This window comes from Galeopterus variegatus, unplaced genomic scaffold (assembly GCF_000696425.1).
Source record: "Galeopterus variegatus unplaced genomic scaffold, G_variegatus-3.0.2 Scaffold615, whole genome shotgun sequence".
In the NCBI taxonomy this organism is placed as follows: Eukaryota; Metazoa; Chordata; class Mammalia; order Dermoptera; family Cynocephalidae; genus Galeopterus; species Galeopterus variegatus.
Window position 1 is genome coordinate 424,092 of NW_007726726.1, and position 13,935 is coordinate 438,026.

A 13,935-nucleotide genomic window follows, 5' to 3' on the forward strand; every position below is an offset into this window, starting at 1 on the left:
AAAAAAAAAAAAAAAAAAAAAAAAAAAAAAAAAAAAATTGCACTGAGAGTACAATCTGCCTCATTCTCTTTTCCTGTGCATAAGTCTGACCACACATAGCGGTGGGAAATGCGGAGGCCAACAACCCTCCCAAGACCCAGGTGGGCACCTAAAGGAAAACTTTCCTACTCAGGGCACCCCTGAGACCGCATGCATGGGTTCCACACTGAGCAGTTCTCCATTCTCTGTGCACACCACTGGGCGTCCTGCATCAGCTCAGCTCTAGCACTGCCCACCTGCAGTCAGCACAGACCCCACAGCTGCCCCACATGAGATCCCAGTCACGAGTCCAGGACTCCTGTACTTCTGACCAACCTGCTATGAATCAGGGGTTCCACGCCCCCTCCTAGGCTCCCAGAACTCAGGAGAACGGTTTTCTTACTGTCACCAGTTCACTGTACAGGACAAGCTCTGGGAAGGGAGCGTGTGGAGCTTCCACCCTCCAGCACCCACCTCACCAGCCCACGAGCTCCGAACCCATCGTTTAGGGCTTATGTGGAGACTTCACTGCGCAGTAATCTTTGGACACTGAGGACAAATCCTTCTCCACCCCTCCCAACCGTCCCCACCCTCTCCTCCCAGCCTGGACCCCTGTAGTCACCTCATTAGCATAAGCACGGGGTGAGGCTGGAAGGGGCTTCTTAAGAGTATGCTCCTCCCACCCCATCCCAGGACATCCCAGGGGTGGGTGTTAGAAGCTCCCAGCCAGGAGCAGGAGGGAGACCAAGCGTGTATGTCTCATCACAGCTCAGCACCCCAGCTCCTACAAACAGCCACACGCATGCCACGGGGGCCACCTGTGCTGTGACTTGGGAGCACGTGGGATCAGAGGGTTTGGGCAGATCTAGGGGCGCTTTCTCCCTCACTGTGGGGTGTGGGTTTGTTGGGTTGCCAAGGTCCCAGGAGCCGTGGCCTGCAGCCAATGTGTCCGGTGTGGCATCTTCAACCCTTCCCAGCATTCAATTGCTTGTTTCTGCTGAAACCAGCATACGTTTTATTTTTCACTGTGGACAATTTCAAAGTAGACCAAGTATCACAGTGAACCTACATCCTCCCACCCACTGTTATTTTGCAGTAGACCCAGCTCATGGCAAGGACACCTGTTCTAAGAGCCCCTGCAGGTTGCTGCTGAACTGCGCTTGGTGTGCCTGGCTGTCCAGGGGAGCACATCTCAGCCCTCATGACAGCCGCCATGGCTTGGCCACCCCCTCACAGATCCACAGAGAGGCAACAGGAGTGGGACCCTGCTACCTCTCCACCCCAGGCCCCCAAGAGGGGCCCATCCCTACACTGCGCAGGGACTGGGCGGGGGGGGCTCCCTTGGGGGTGCGTGCACCCAGCACAGCTCAGGTGAGCCTGTTAGCACAGGAGAAGCCAGAAGGTGGGGAGGAGCCCCATCTCTTCCTCAAACCTTGCCAAGCCCGGCTCCGAGGGCAGGACATGCACTGAGGGTGAGTCACCCCCAGCCAGCAGGGGGGCCAGCACCGCTGTCCTCAGCCCTTTCCCTGGGGACCCCAGGAGCTGGGCAGGTAGGTCATGAGGAAGGATGAGCATAGATGGAAGCAGGGCAAGCTCTTGGCCGTGGCCCCATTTGTCACAGGTGTGGGTAGGAGCCGCTGCATCTTTCCCCAGCATGTGAGTATCTCCCAGTGTGTGTGGAGTTGCTGGTCCCAGATGCCCGTGACATGCAGCCTGCTCTTCAGCAGTGGGGCGTTGGTGCTGGCTGGTGAGATGCTTCACCAGGGAATGTTCCAGGCATGTCCTGTCTCCACTTTGGTTTTAAGAAGTCAATTTTCATCGAGAAGGATCAGGGTACAGATTTCCCCAGATGGTTTTGATACCAGAGAAAATGTCCTAAAAGCTGGGTCTCCAGTAATTGGACCACAAATGTTGCAGACAATCATACATGTGCTTGGCAGGGAGGAGGTGGATTTAGTTTCCTGTTGCTGGAGATCTGGAGGAAAGGTAATACCATCTTCAGTTCTGCAGCATGAAACGGCTGCGCTCACACCAGCCTTCTGGGTCGGGTTTATGCTCAGCACCGGGGAGCAGCCCCTGCAGGGCTTCTGGCCAGGCGGGAATGCTTGCCCACCTCTCTGCAGCCGGCAGGAGCACCCCTAGGCTTGCCACCCAAGGCACTCCAGCTCCCAAAAGCTTGGCCAGAGGAGGGACCTATCTGCGGAGCTCATGCTCACTTGTAGAGAACTAGTGTGTCTGCTGGCAAGACATGGCCCCTGCCCCGGGCAGAAGTGTCCAGGGGCTTCTACACACACCCCCACACAACACATCTTCTGTGTAGCGGTCCCCTGTTGCCAGGCAGCATTGGGAATCATCCCTCTCCTATCAGCAGCTGAAGGATGCTGGCAGGGCTGTGGGCAGATCAGGTGACAGGCATGAAGACCCAGGTGGCAGCACCATCAGCAGGCCAGGCCATGTAAGACAGACCCACAGGGCACTGTTCTTGCATTACAGGGACACCTGGGGCTTGATTGGTGCCACCTGACACCCCTGAAGCAGGAGCCCCCAAGTCCACAGCCCCAAGGACCCTGGGGTTGCTTCTTAGAGCCCCCACACATGGAGGGGGGAGTTAGGTGAACAGTTCAAGTCCTCGTCCACATGTTCTGGAGGCACCGACCTCATGGCCTGAGCACCGCCAGCCAGCTGTCTAGTCACCTAGCCCCACCTTGGCCTGCAGCCAACTTCTGCCCCCAGCTCCAGGGCCCCAGCCCAGCCATGCCCCCCAGGGTGCCTGTGACCACCACACTCAGCTGAAGGTGCTCAAGGAGACTAGTGGGCACCGTGTGCCAGGGGCCCTGCACTCTGTGTGAGGCAGGGTCACACTGAGCAGCGCTCCCTGAATGACTGGTTCACAGCTCTGTGGGCCACAGGTGTCCTGCGGGAGTGACTGGAGCGGGCTCAGAGCTGAACTTGCTGCCCAGGATGGCCTTGCTGATGGAAGCTTCTAGCTCATGCCCGCCCTCCACACACCAGGCTCCTTCCCACAAGCTAACTTTGTTGTGTCTTGACGCACCTGCTGGGAGCTGCAGGAATTCATCTGTAAACATGCATCTCGGCCCAGCCACCTTCGACACGGGTGTATTTCATGGCCGGTGTGGCCCCGGTGTCAGGCACACACCCCTTCCCAGTCTGCTCCCTCGTGGTGCAAACAGAGCACAGGCATGTGCAGAGCACAGCATCTGGGGCCGTGCCTGGACAGCTCCACGCAGTGAAGCTCGACACCTTTCTTCTTCCTGTGTCCCAGAACCACCACACAGGGTCTTGGGCCCGAAGACCCCACTTTCAGTTGCAACCAGGGGATACGCGCTACCAGGTGTTTTTTGCTGTAACTGGACATGGGTCAGTGAGCGCCCTTAGATACAGGTACCCACTGATCTGGGAGTAATGTGTATCAAGGTTAGTGTTACCCACAAAAGCAGTGAATGTTAACTTTATAGAAGCTGTGACTGAACAACCTCCAGCAGGTTGGGAGTTGTGGCTTATTCACTTTGTCCGCTAGCGGGTTTACTGATCTTGTAAGAAGAGAATGTTTATGTGTGTCCTGGGGACTGGACAGGAGGGGCAGTGCCACGACTGGGGAATGTCAGGGCCTGCGGGGACATGGCCTGGTGGGGGACCAACGTCGGGATGGTTTTGGGGGAGCCACTCACAGACTCAGGCCAGTGCCCTGGATCACCTGGAAGGGTGAGCCCCGCCAGACCAGGGCCAAGGCTGTTAGGGCTGAGAACAGCAGCCAGGCTTCCGTGGGCATGGATTTTTATCCCTCTTGTCAGGGACCTCAGGATCAGAAACAGTCACAGCAGAGAGGTGAGGGTGGTATTGCCCAAACTTGAGCCCGGGTCCATATCACTCCCTCCTGTTTGTACGGAACTGTGCTGCCTGCCCTCCGTGGGATCCTGAGAGAGCTCCGTCATCCGCACCTTAAATTGATAACACAGTACCCCAGGGTGGTTGTGAAAATGACGTGACATGACACACATTGGAATGCAAGCTCCATGAAAGCTAGGTAGAGTGTGCAATTGAGCTTCCAAATATGTGGGGATTTTCAAGATACCTTTCTGTTATTGGTTTCTAATTTAATTCCTTTATTGTCAGAGAATATACTTTGTTTGACTTGAATCTTTTAAAATTTAGTCAGACTTGTTTTGTGGCCCACAGTATGATCTATGTTAGTGAAAGTTCTTTTTGAACTTTAAAAAGAGTATGTATTCTGTATTCTATAAAAGTTAGTTAGGTCAGGTTGGTTGAGTGTTTCTCAACTCTTCTCTGTCTTTCCTTCTTTTCTGTCTACTTGTTTCATCAATTATCGAGAGAGAGATTGAGACCTCCAATGTAATTGTGGATTCGTCTGCATCTGCTTGCACTTCTATCCATTTCTGCTTCATGTATCTTGAAGCTCTGTTGTTAGGCGCATAAATATGTGAGAGTTTTATGACCTCCTGATGAACATGAAGTGACTTTGTTCCTGATAATATTCTTTGCTCAAAGTCTGCTTTGTCTGATATTAATACAACCACTGCAGCTTTCTTTTGACTAGTGTTTGCATGGTATGTTTTTCCAGACTTTATCTTTTAACCTCTTCATATTTAAAGTATGTCTCTTATAGGCAACATATAATTGAGTCCTATTTTTTCATCCAATCTGACAAATTCTGCCTTCTAATTGGCTGTTTGGACCATCTGCATCGAATGCAGTCTTTGATAGGGATAGGTGTTAGTCTGTCCTCTTACTATTTGTCTATCTCTCCCATCTGTTTTTCATTCCTTTTTTCATCTTTTCCTGCCTTCTTTTGGATTAATTGAATTTTTTATGACTCCTTTTTATTTCCTTCCCTGGCTTATTAGCTTTTTATTTTATTTCTTGGCTTATTAGCTATAACTCCTTGTTGTTTTATTTTTGTGGTTGTTTTGGGGCTTATAGTATATATCTGTAATCCATCATAGTTTGCCTTCAAGTGACACTATACTTATTTCATAAATGCTAAAAGAATTTTACAGTCTTTTTCCATTTGTCCCTCCTGCCCTTTTTTACTATTCTTGTCATACGGTTTACTTTTACGTATATTATAAACCATATACTACACTGTTATTGGGGAAATAACCTCATAGGTTTATCCATGTGCTTACCATGTCTAGTGTTCCTTGTCCCTTTGTGAAGATCCAGATTTCCTCTGTTCTAATTTTTCTTCCACCTAACAGATTCCTTTGCATTTCTTGTAGTGTAGGCTTGCTGGTGATGAATTCCTTCAGATTGTCAGTGTCTGAAAACATCTCTATTTCACCTTTATATTCTGTTTTGGAGCATAGAATTCTGGGCTGAGAAGTTCAATACTTTAAAGATGATCCACTATCTTCTCACTTGCATTATTTTCTATGAAAAATCTGTATGTACATTACTTTCTAACATATCTTCTTTCTCTGTTTACTTGTAAGATTTACTTCTTATCACTAGTTTTGAGAAATTTGATCATGATGTGCTTGGTGCAGTTTTCTTCATGTTCTTGTGCTTAAAGTTTGTTGAGTTTCCTGGATCTGTGGGTTTATAGTTTTCATCACATTTGGAAAATATTTGGCCAATACTTCTTTGGATATTATTGCTATACCCCTCTGTGTGTATTTCAATTTAGATAGTTTCTGTTGCTATGTCTTCAAATTGACTAATTTTTTTCTTCAGTGTCTTATCTGCTGAAAATCCTATCCAGTGTATTTTTTTAATAGTGAAATATTTAAATTCCTTTATCTTTTCCTTTTGCGTATATTCTTAAGCTATTTTCTCTATAGTTACCATGGGGATTACATTTAATATCCTAATGTCATAACACTGCAGTTTAGATTTATAAGTTTATCTTCAATAACATATAAAAACTCTGCTCCCACGGGGCCGGCCCGGTGGCGCACTGCTACAGTGCGCCGCTTGGGAGCGCGGCAGCCCTCCCGCCGAGGGTTCGGATCCCACATACAGACCAGCCACTCACTGGCTGAGCGAGGTGCGGGCACAACACTGAGGGTTGCGATCCCGTTGCCAGTCCCGGTCCGGTACAGGCGCGACACTGAGGGTTGCAATCCGTTGCCGGTCACGAAAAAAGACAAAAAGAAAAAAAAAAAACTCTGCTCCTTTACATCTCCATCCCATTCCTTTCAGTTGTTGATGTCACAAAATTGCATCTTTATACTTTGAGTGTTCAAAAACATAAACTAATAATTTGTAAAAATGCATTGGTCTCGGGGCCAGCCTGGTGGCGCACTGCTACAGTGCGCTGCTTGGGAAGCGCGGCGGCGCTCCCGCCAAGGGTTCGGATCCCACATACAGACCGGCTGCTCACTGGCTGAGTGAGGAGCGGGGGCAGCGCCGAGGGTTGCGATCCCGTTGCCGGTCCCGGTCCGGTACGGGTGCGACACTGAGGGTTGCGATCCGTTGCCGGTCACGAAAAAAGACAAAAAAAAAAAAAATGCATTGGTCTCTTAAGTTATGTAGAAAACAAAAGATGCAGTTACAAACCATTGTTACAATAATACTACCTTTTATAATTGCTTGTATATTTACCTTCATTGAGATCCTTATTTCTTCATACAGCTTCACATTACTTTCTAGTGTTTTCTTCATTTCACCCTGCATGACTCCCATTAGCATTTCTTGCAGGGTAGGTCTAGTGGTAACAAATCCCCTCCACTTTTGATCATCTGAGAGTGTCTCAATTTCTCCCTCACTTTTAAAAGATGTTTTTGCTGGATATAGAACTCTTGCTTGACAGTTTTCTTTTATTTCAGCACTTTGAATATATCAGCCCACTGCCTCTGGCCTCCAAATTTTCTGATGAGAAATCTGCTAGTAGGGGCTGGCCCGGTGGCGCACTGTACTAGTGCGCCTCTTGGGAAGTGCGGCGGCGCTCCCACCGAGGGTTCGGATCCCACATACAGACCGGTTCCCGCTCACTGGCTGAGCGAGGCGCGGGGGCAGCACCGAGGGTTGCGATCCCGTTGCCGGTCCCGGTCCGGTACGGGGGCGACACTGAGGGTTGCGATCCATTGCCGGACACGGAAAAAAAGACAAAAAAAAAAAAAAAAGAAAGAAATCTGCTAGTAATCTTATTGAGGATCCCTTGTATGTGATGTGTCACTTCTCTCTCTTGCTGCTTTCAAGGTTTTCCCTTTATCATCAAACTTTCAAAAGACAAAGAGACAATGTGTCTTGGTTTGGGTTTCTGTGAGTTTAACTTTCTCAGAGTTTGTTGAACTTCTTCTATGTTTGCCTTTGCCTTTCATAAAATTGGGGATGTTTTCAGCCATTATTTCTTCAGATATTCTCTTACCCCCTTTATCTCTCTCTTCTCCTTCTTGGACTTCCACAAGGTGTCTGTCACTCTGCTTGATGATGTCCCACAGGTCTATTAGGCTCGGTTCACTTTTCTTCATCTTTTTTCCTTCTGTTCTTTTTCTTGATCATTTCCATTGTCCTGTCTTCAAGTTCACAGATTCTTTCTCCTGCCTGCTCAAATCTGCTTTTGAATTCCTCTAGTGAGTTTTTCACTTCAGTTATTGTACTTTTCAGCTCCAGAATGTCTTTTTGGTTTCTTTTTAAGTTTTGTATCTCTTCATTGATATTTTCATTTTGTTCATATGTCATTTTCTTGACTTCTTGTACATCTGCCATCAGGTCTTTTTCAGGGGTAGTTTCTGTTGATTTATTTATTTATTTTTCTTTGGGCTATACTTTCCAGTTTCTTTGTATGCTTTGTGATTTTTTTTGGTTGAAAACTGGACATTTGAATCTAATAGTGTGTAACTCTGGAAATCAGATTTTCTCCCTTCCCTGGGGTTTGCTGTTTTCATTATTGTTTTTATGTATTTATTTATTTATTTTTATTGTTGTAGGCTATCTCTATGCCAAGGATCAGACTGAGGTGTAAACATAAGGTCTTCTCAGGTCTTTTCTGAGCCTGTGCCTTTTGCTGGGCATGCATAGTCACTTTCTAATTTTCTCTGTATATGCAGTTGCTTTGGAATGTCCTACACTTTAATGTCTGGCTTCCAAAAGTGGAAAAGGGAAATATTAAGTGGGGAGGGGAGGGTGCTGGCCCTTTAAATCCCCTGGAAGTCAGTGGAGTGGGGGCTTACAACAAGGGGGGGGCACAATGACCTCTGGCCTCTGCACCTCTGTGATCAGAAGGAGCAATAAGTGATCAGAGCACAGATCCCCAATGTCTGGAGGACAGAGTCTGCTGCCCACCATGGCTCCCGCAAACTGCGTGCAAGCTGCTCCAGGAACACATGCACAGCTTCCTGCCATGGGCTGGGGTTGGGGGATGAGTGGCTGCTGCTAAGCAAAGAGCTGAAATTCACCAAAATTAACCACAATTCAGGGTCCAAGGCTTCCACTGGAAGTTACCACCCTTCAAGAGTTTCCATAGCTCCAAAACAGTTGCATAAGGCAGGTTCAGCCTGTGTAGTTGTCTTGTGGAGATGCAGGTTCCCACCATCTCCCAGCACTTCCAGCTATGCCATTGTCCCTGAATCTTTCTGTCCACACCCTGAAGTTTTCCTAGAAGTATGATGAGGGTCTTTTTGTTTTGCATCTTCCATGTCTCTATTTAAGTTTTTGAACATAAGGAATATAGTTAAAACTGTTTTCATGCTCTTTTCTGCTAATTCAAACATCTGTCAGTCCTATGTGAGGCTGTCCCATCCCGTGTGTGGGTGTCCTAAGTGTGGCCATTTTGTCCCACGTGTGGCAGAACTGGACGTGACACTGCAAGGCACTTGGGACACCAAGGGGGCCAGCCTCCTCTTGACGATCACTGGCCTTCAGTTAAAGGACAGCTCAGGACACGCTGCCCTGCAAGAAAGGACTGCAGGATGGGAGCTCCATCAGGAAGATACCACATGCCTACAGAAGACAGGGCAGCCTCCCATCACAGCCATGCCCAGGGTCCTCTGACCAGCACATGAAATGGTCAACTAGGAAGATAAAGGTGGCTAATCTGACACAGTAACAGTGGAGACAGAGGCCATGGGTGCCTGCTTCCCAGCAGAGCTGCTGTCCCCTGAAAGCCGCGGGTTCTGAGAGCTCCTGCTCAGCACTAGACACTGTCCAGGATAGTCCCATTGTTCAGGGCCAGCTTTCCCAGGTTCCTCGCCCCGGGCACTGGGAGGACGCAGCATTTCAGGGCATACAAGCAGGATTTCCAGTGGGGCAACACATTCCCACTTACTTTAAAGAGAAAATTGTTTAATCTTTAAAACCCTCTGCTGCTGCATGGGATTAGATTATGGAGTAGTTCCCATGGGATGAAATACCCACATGGTCCAATTGGGGTCTGATTGGGACCTTTCTGTATATATTGCTCTGATGTGGATTAAACCATTCTGGGGCTGAAAAGACCCCCCTGGAGTGTCTGCAGAGTTGATTACAGAGGTGCCATCCCAGGCAGGGCTGAGGAAGAGGGGTCTGGTATGTTTGTGTTCCCAGTGTCAGTGCCAGTGTGGGATGGAGGGGTGACTGCAGCCCCCATGAAGGGCTATCTGCAACTCTGAGCCTCCACCGCTGGAAGCGGACACCTCATGAGCAGATGCTGGCTGACTCCTCAGTCGCTAGATCCAGCTGTCTTAACCGGGCTTGTGGGTAGAGATCGGGGATCCACCTTTACTCTTTTCACTTCAGAGACAAGGATTGAAATACTCAGTAGGCTTGAAGGAGGAGAAGGGATTTGGGGATGGTGAGTTAGCTGGTAGATGGCTCTGAGTTTCATCATGAAATTCTTCAAAATCTATCCTGGTCCAAACATGCCTCAATGCGGGCTCACAGGCATGAGCGCTGAGCCTTGGTAGGGGCCAGGGGCATGCACAGTCTTCTGATTCTTTATTCTGAATTAAGAATCAGAAGAGCTCTCACTTGGGTCCTCTGAAATAGGAGCTTTCTTGCTGACCTCAGAATCCGATCCTGCTTTGGCTTCTTAATCCAGACTTTGTCTGAGGTGTCTGCTGATGTGCACGCTCCACACACCCCCGTGTGCACACAGCAGCCAGGACTCCTGTGATGCTGTGGTCGGCTGGGCTCAGCCCAAGGTCCCTGTGCTCCATGTCAGGTCAGAAGGTCGCTCGTGGCTGATGGGCAGCCACGCCGGGAGGTCCAGGGAGGCCTCCCTCATGTGTCCCTGTGGCCTTGCTGCATGGCAGCCAGGCTTTCTCCCAACCTGGTGGTCTCAGAGCCAAGGGACTCATCACTGGTGATGCTGTCTCCTGGTCAGAGCAAGTCCCGGGTCAGCGGGGACTCAAGGGGAGGGGGTGTCTTCTCCCTCTTGTCCTCTCACGGGTCAGGTGTGTGCACACACGGGCAGGGCTCCACCATCGACAGCTGGCACGAAGTTGTCAATATCTTTCTTACCGTGATGTTCCGACGGCCCCAGGCCTACACCCACTGCTGCTCGCACTGTCTTTATTCCACATTTTTCTTTTTTCTCCATCTCCAGTCACCTTAACTGGGTATGAGAAGCAGCCCAGGGTGGCTCGTGCTCACAAGAGAGCAGCCATCCATGCACTGTGCCTCCCCGCCCAATGCAAGGCTCCGGGAGCTGGTGGCAGTCACCACTCTGGGTCTCAAATCTCCAGGGGCCTGTTCCCTTGGGGACACTTGTCACTGTCTGTTCCTGGAACACGTAGTGGCCTCGCTTTCTTGTCCTAAGACCCTCTTTGGATAAGTGTAAGCGACCCCTCCCCATCGGGAGCTTGGCCAGTGCACAGACACCCCCAAGTCCCCCAGGATACACTCCGTGTATGAGGGAAGAGGAGACAATAAAGTCACCCCAGAAAGGGGGGGAGGGAGAAGGAAAAGGGGAGAGATTGGATAAGGGGCATAAAGAATAAGTATGATTTGTAATAATGAATATGCTAATAAAAACTAAATTAAAAAAAATAAAGTCACCCTAGAAACCAGACTGAGCACCTGGGCTTTGGTGTGGACCTGCCTTGGAGATGCGTGTTCCTCATGTGCCCGGTGAGGCTGCCGCCTTCCCTGAAGGTCTCACCCCTGCTCTGGACGGCGCCCTGTGGGGTGGGGGGCCATGTCCCTGGATCGGCAGGAGAGAGGGCACAACCTGCAGGGTTCTCAGTTAAAACAGAGTTTTAAGAAATACACTCTGCAGAGGAGAATTATGTGCGTTCCATTTCTGGCTAAAACCCCAAGCATGTGATTCATAGTCTCTGAAATGGAAAGGCGTCAGCCCAACGTTCCTGTTCCTCTTTGACTTTTCCCTGCGGGGATTGGGGGAAGGTGCTGACCGGGACTCACTTTCCCCCAAGGTCTGCTACCTTCTAAATCCCTGAACAGTTGTCATCACCCTTCAAGTTTCCCTCATGTTTTTCTTATTTAAAATTGTCTCCTTTTAGGAGGACAGATTTGTGAGAAGTTACCGAGGGCCGGGTGGCGGGCCGCGCCTGCACGCCAGGCTGGCGCTGTGCTGCGACACGTCATCACTGCTCTCCAAGGAGCGTGCTGAGCGCTCGGCAGAGGCTGTGCTGCCAGCGCACACCGACTCTGCAGTCTCCGTGCTTTATAGGGTGCGATGTGGTTGTCCTCACCACCACCGTTAACGACCTGGTTTTATGTCGTGAGGTTTTTTCCAGCTTTAGTGCAAACAAAAATAAAGCTTTGTCCCCAGGTTTGCAGGAGCAGGGAGGCCGTGGGACCCTCCCGGCACTGTGGCTGGTGGGGCACATTGGGGCCTATGCCTAGGGGGTCAGTGCACAGAGCAGGCACCACTGGACAGGCAGGTCATCAATCCACAGAAGGGGCCGGGCCCGTCATCTAGAGGTGCTCACCCTCGGGAACAGAACCTTCCTGCAGGGAGTTCCCGCTGCTGCCACCACACTAACGCTGCAGCAACTGCGTTTCTTCTCATTCTACCCGGCGCAGTGAAGCCCACGAGGGTCGAGGGGTGCAGGGCCTCACTTCAGAGCCCCCCACCCCCTTCCCCATTGGACTCCCACAGAGCCAGCCGTGCCCCCAGCCTCCCTGCCCCTGCCCTGCGGAGCTCACCTGGGCCTCACGTTGGCACCAGCACGTGGGTGTGAGTTTCTTCACAGCACTCACTGTGCAGGTGATGAGCATGCGAGATCCAAGGCAGATGACCTGCAGTGGCCCCTCCCAATTGTTAAACTGGGGTTATGCTCTTCCCCTTCTCAAAAACCTTATGTGCCCCCCATAGCGCAGCACCCGAGTCCCCACAAAATGGCTGTGGCTGCTTCCTCCCTAGGGAACACCCCTTCGGGGGCCAGAGGCTGCACCATCCATGTGGGGGTGTTGCCCTGTTGTGTCTCACAGTCTCTCCAAAGCCCAGTGGCTGCCGTGCCTCCCTCCCGGGATGTCAGAATTACTCAAATTACTCAAATCCAAGGGGAAAAACCCTTTTCCCAGTGATGTGGAATTAGAGGCAGTGACTCCTAGAATCTGCCCCTACCCTAGGAACAGGCAGCTGAGCTCAAGAAGACGAGCGGTGGCAGCCATGTCAGGCCGCAACGGGGCGCCTAGCCAGGCCACCCTGGGCCAGTCCTGAGCTGCATGCAGACAAGCTGGTTTTGCTTTCTGGGCCTGTGAGGCGGAGGACGGGGCTGGAGGAAAGTGAAGGAGGCGCCCTGAGGCAGGCAGACCCAGGACATGCAGTCAGCTGGACGTGTCCATTCTGCTCAGACCAGACCATTCATTTCTGTGAAAACACTGGGTCGATGCAGAGCCGCCTACTCCAAGGGCCTCCCCTCTGCAGAGCTGGGTGTGGGCGCCGGAGCTGCTCGCTGCAGCACAACCAAGTAGTTCGGCTTCTCTCCCCACCCCAAGCCAGCCAGCGGGCTGTTTATTTTTCTTACTTTCATACGGATCATACAAGCAGCAAGGGCTACCCTTCAGGAGGCCTCATGTGAGGCCCAGGAGGTGCGGTGGCAGCAGCATGGCCAAGGCACACACCTCACAAGGACGTGCAGTGGGACCCTTCCTCCCCCAGCATGTCGTTCCCTCCCTCCCTCCATCTACTCAGTGTCACCTGGTGCTGTCTGAGGGGGGGAAAGCCCCAACACTCACGGCCCCAAGTGGCTTTTCCAGAACGGCCCTGCAGTGTAGACCCTTCTGCACATAGACTGCAGAGCCTTGTGCTCATCACCCCTCGGCCTGGGAAGGGCCCAGGGAGGCATGGCCAGCAGCCAGAGGACCCTGCAGGGTGGGCCAGCCATGTGCCTACTCATCTTGTGCAGGTGCCAGGCAGCTCCAGCTGACTTTTAGGGTAGCCCGGGCACCCCACGGCCTGTGCGGCTGGAGGACTCTGAGCCCAGGATGTAGCCGGATGATGCACCAGCTCTAGGCTCGAGTGTGTCCCTCAGATGTAGCCCCCAGATGCAATCACATGCACTCTTATTCCTGCAGACCTGCCCTAGAGCACTGCCCAGGCATAGACCCGCATCCACATTCCTGCCATCTGGAGGCTGGCCCCAACCTTCATGTGACCACTTCTGACCCTGGGAGTCTCCAGGGCCTCGGAGCCTGACCTGGGATGCATCTGGCCCCCGCCTAGGGTCTGTGTGGGCTGAGGGCTGAGGGCTGAGGGCTTGTTCGTTTTTTTCCCCCGAGCGGTGCTTCTGGATCACATGGCTGATGCTCCGCAGATGCGTAGACCCAGCCTCGGCCTGCAGACTGACGGTGAAGGTGCTCTGCGGGGAAGGGGCCTGGCCGGCATCTCTCCTGAACCATCATGGCCTCAGAGTGGCCTGAAGACATAGGGGGAGCCCCAGCCACGGGAACAGCGGGCAACTCCTGACCCCAGCGGCTCCCCCACCGCCATGGCCGCCAAGCCTCCAACCCTGAGGTGTGCCCGGCACCTCCCTCTGCAAAGCCAGGGAC

The 13,935-nt window shown here is 51.5% G+C and overlaps 1 protein-coding gene across 1 annotated transcript in view; it reads left to right on the forward strand.

The window, feature by feature from the left end:
- Positions 1–13,935, forward strand: part of LMF1 (lipase maturation factor 1) — a 121,781-nt gene that overhangs the window by 86,181 nt on the left and 21,665 nt on the right. The gene's annotated exons all lie outside the window — the stretch shown is intronic.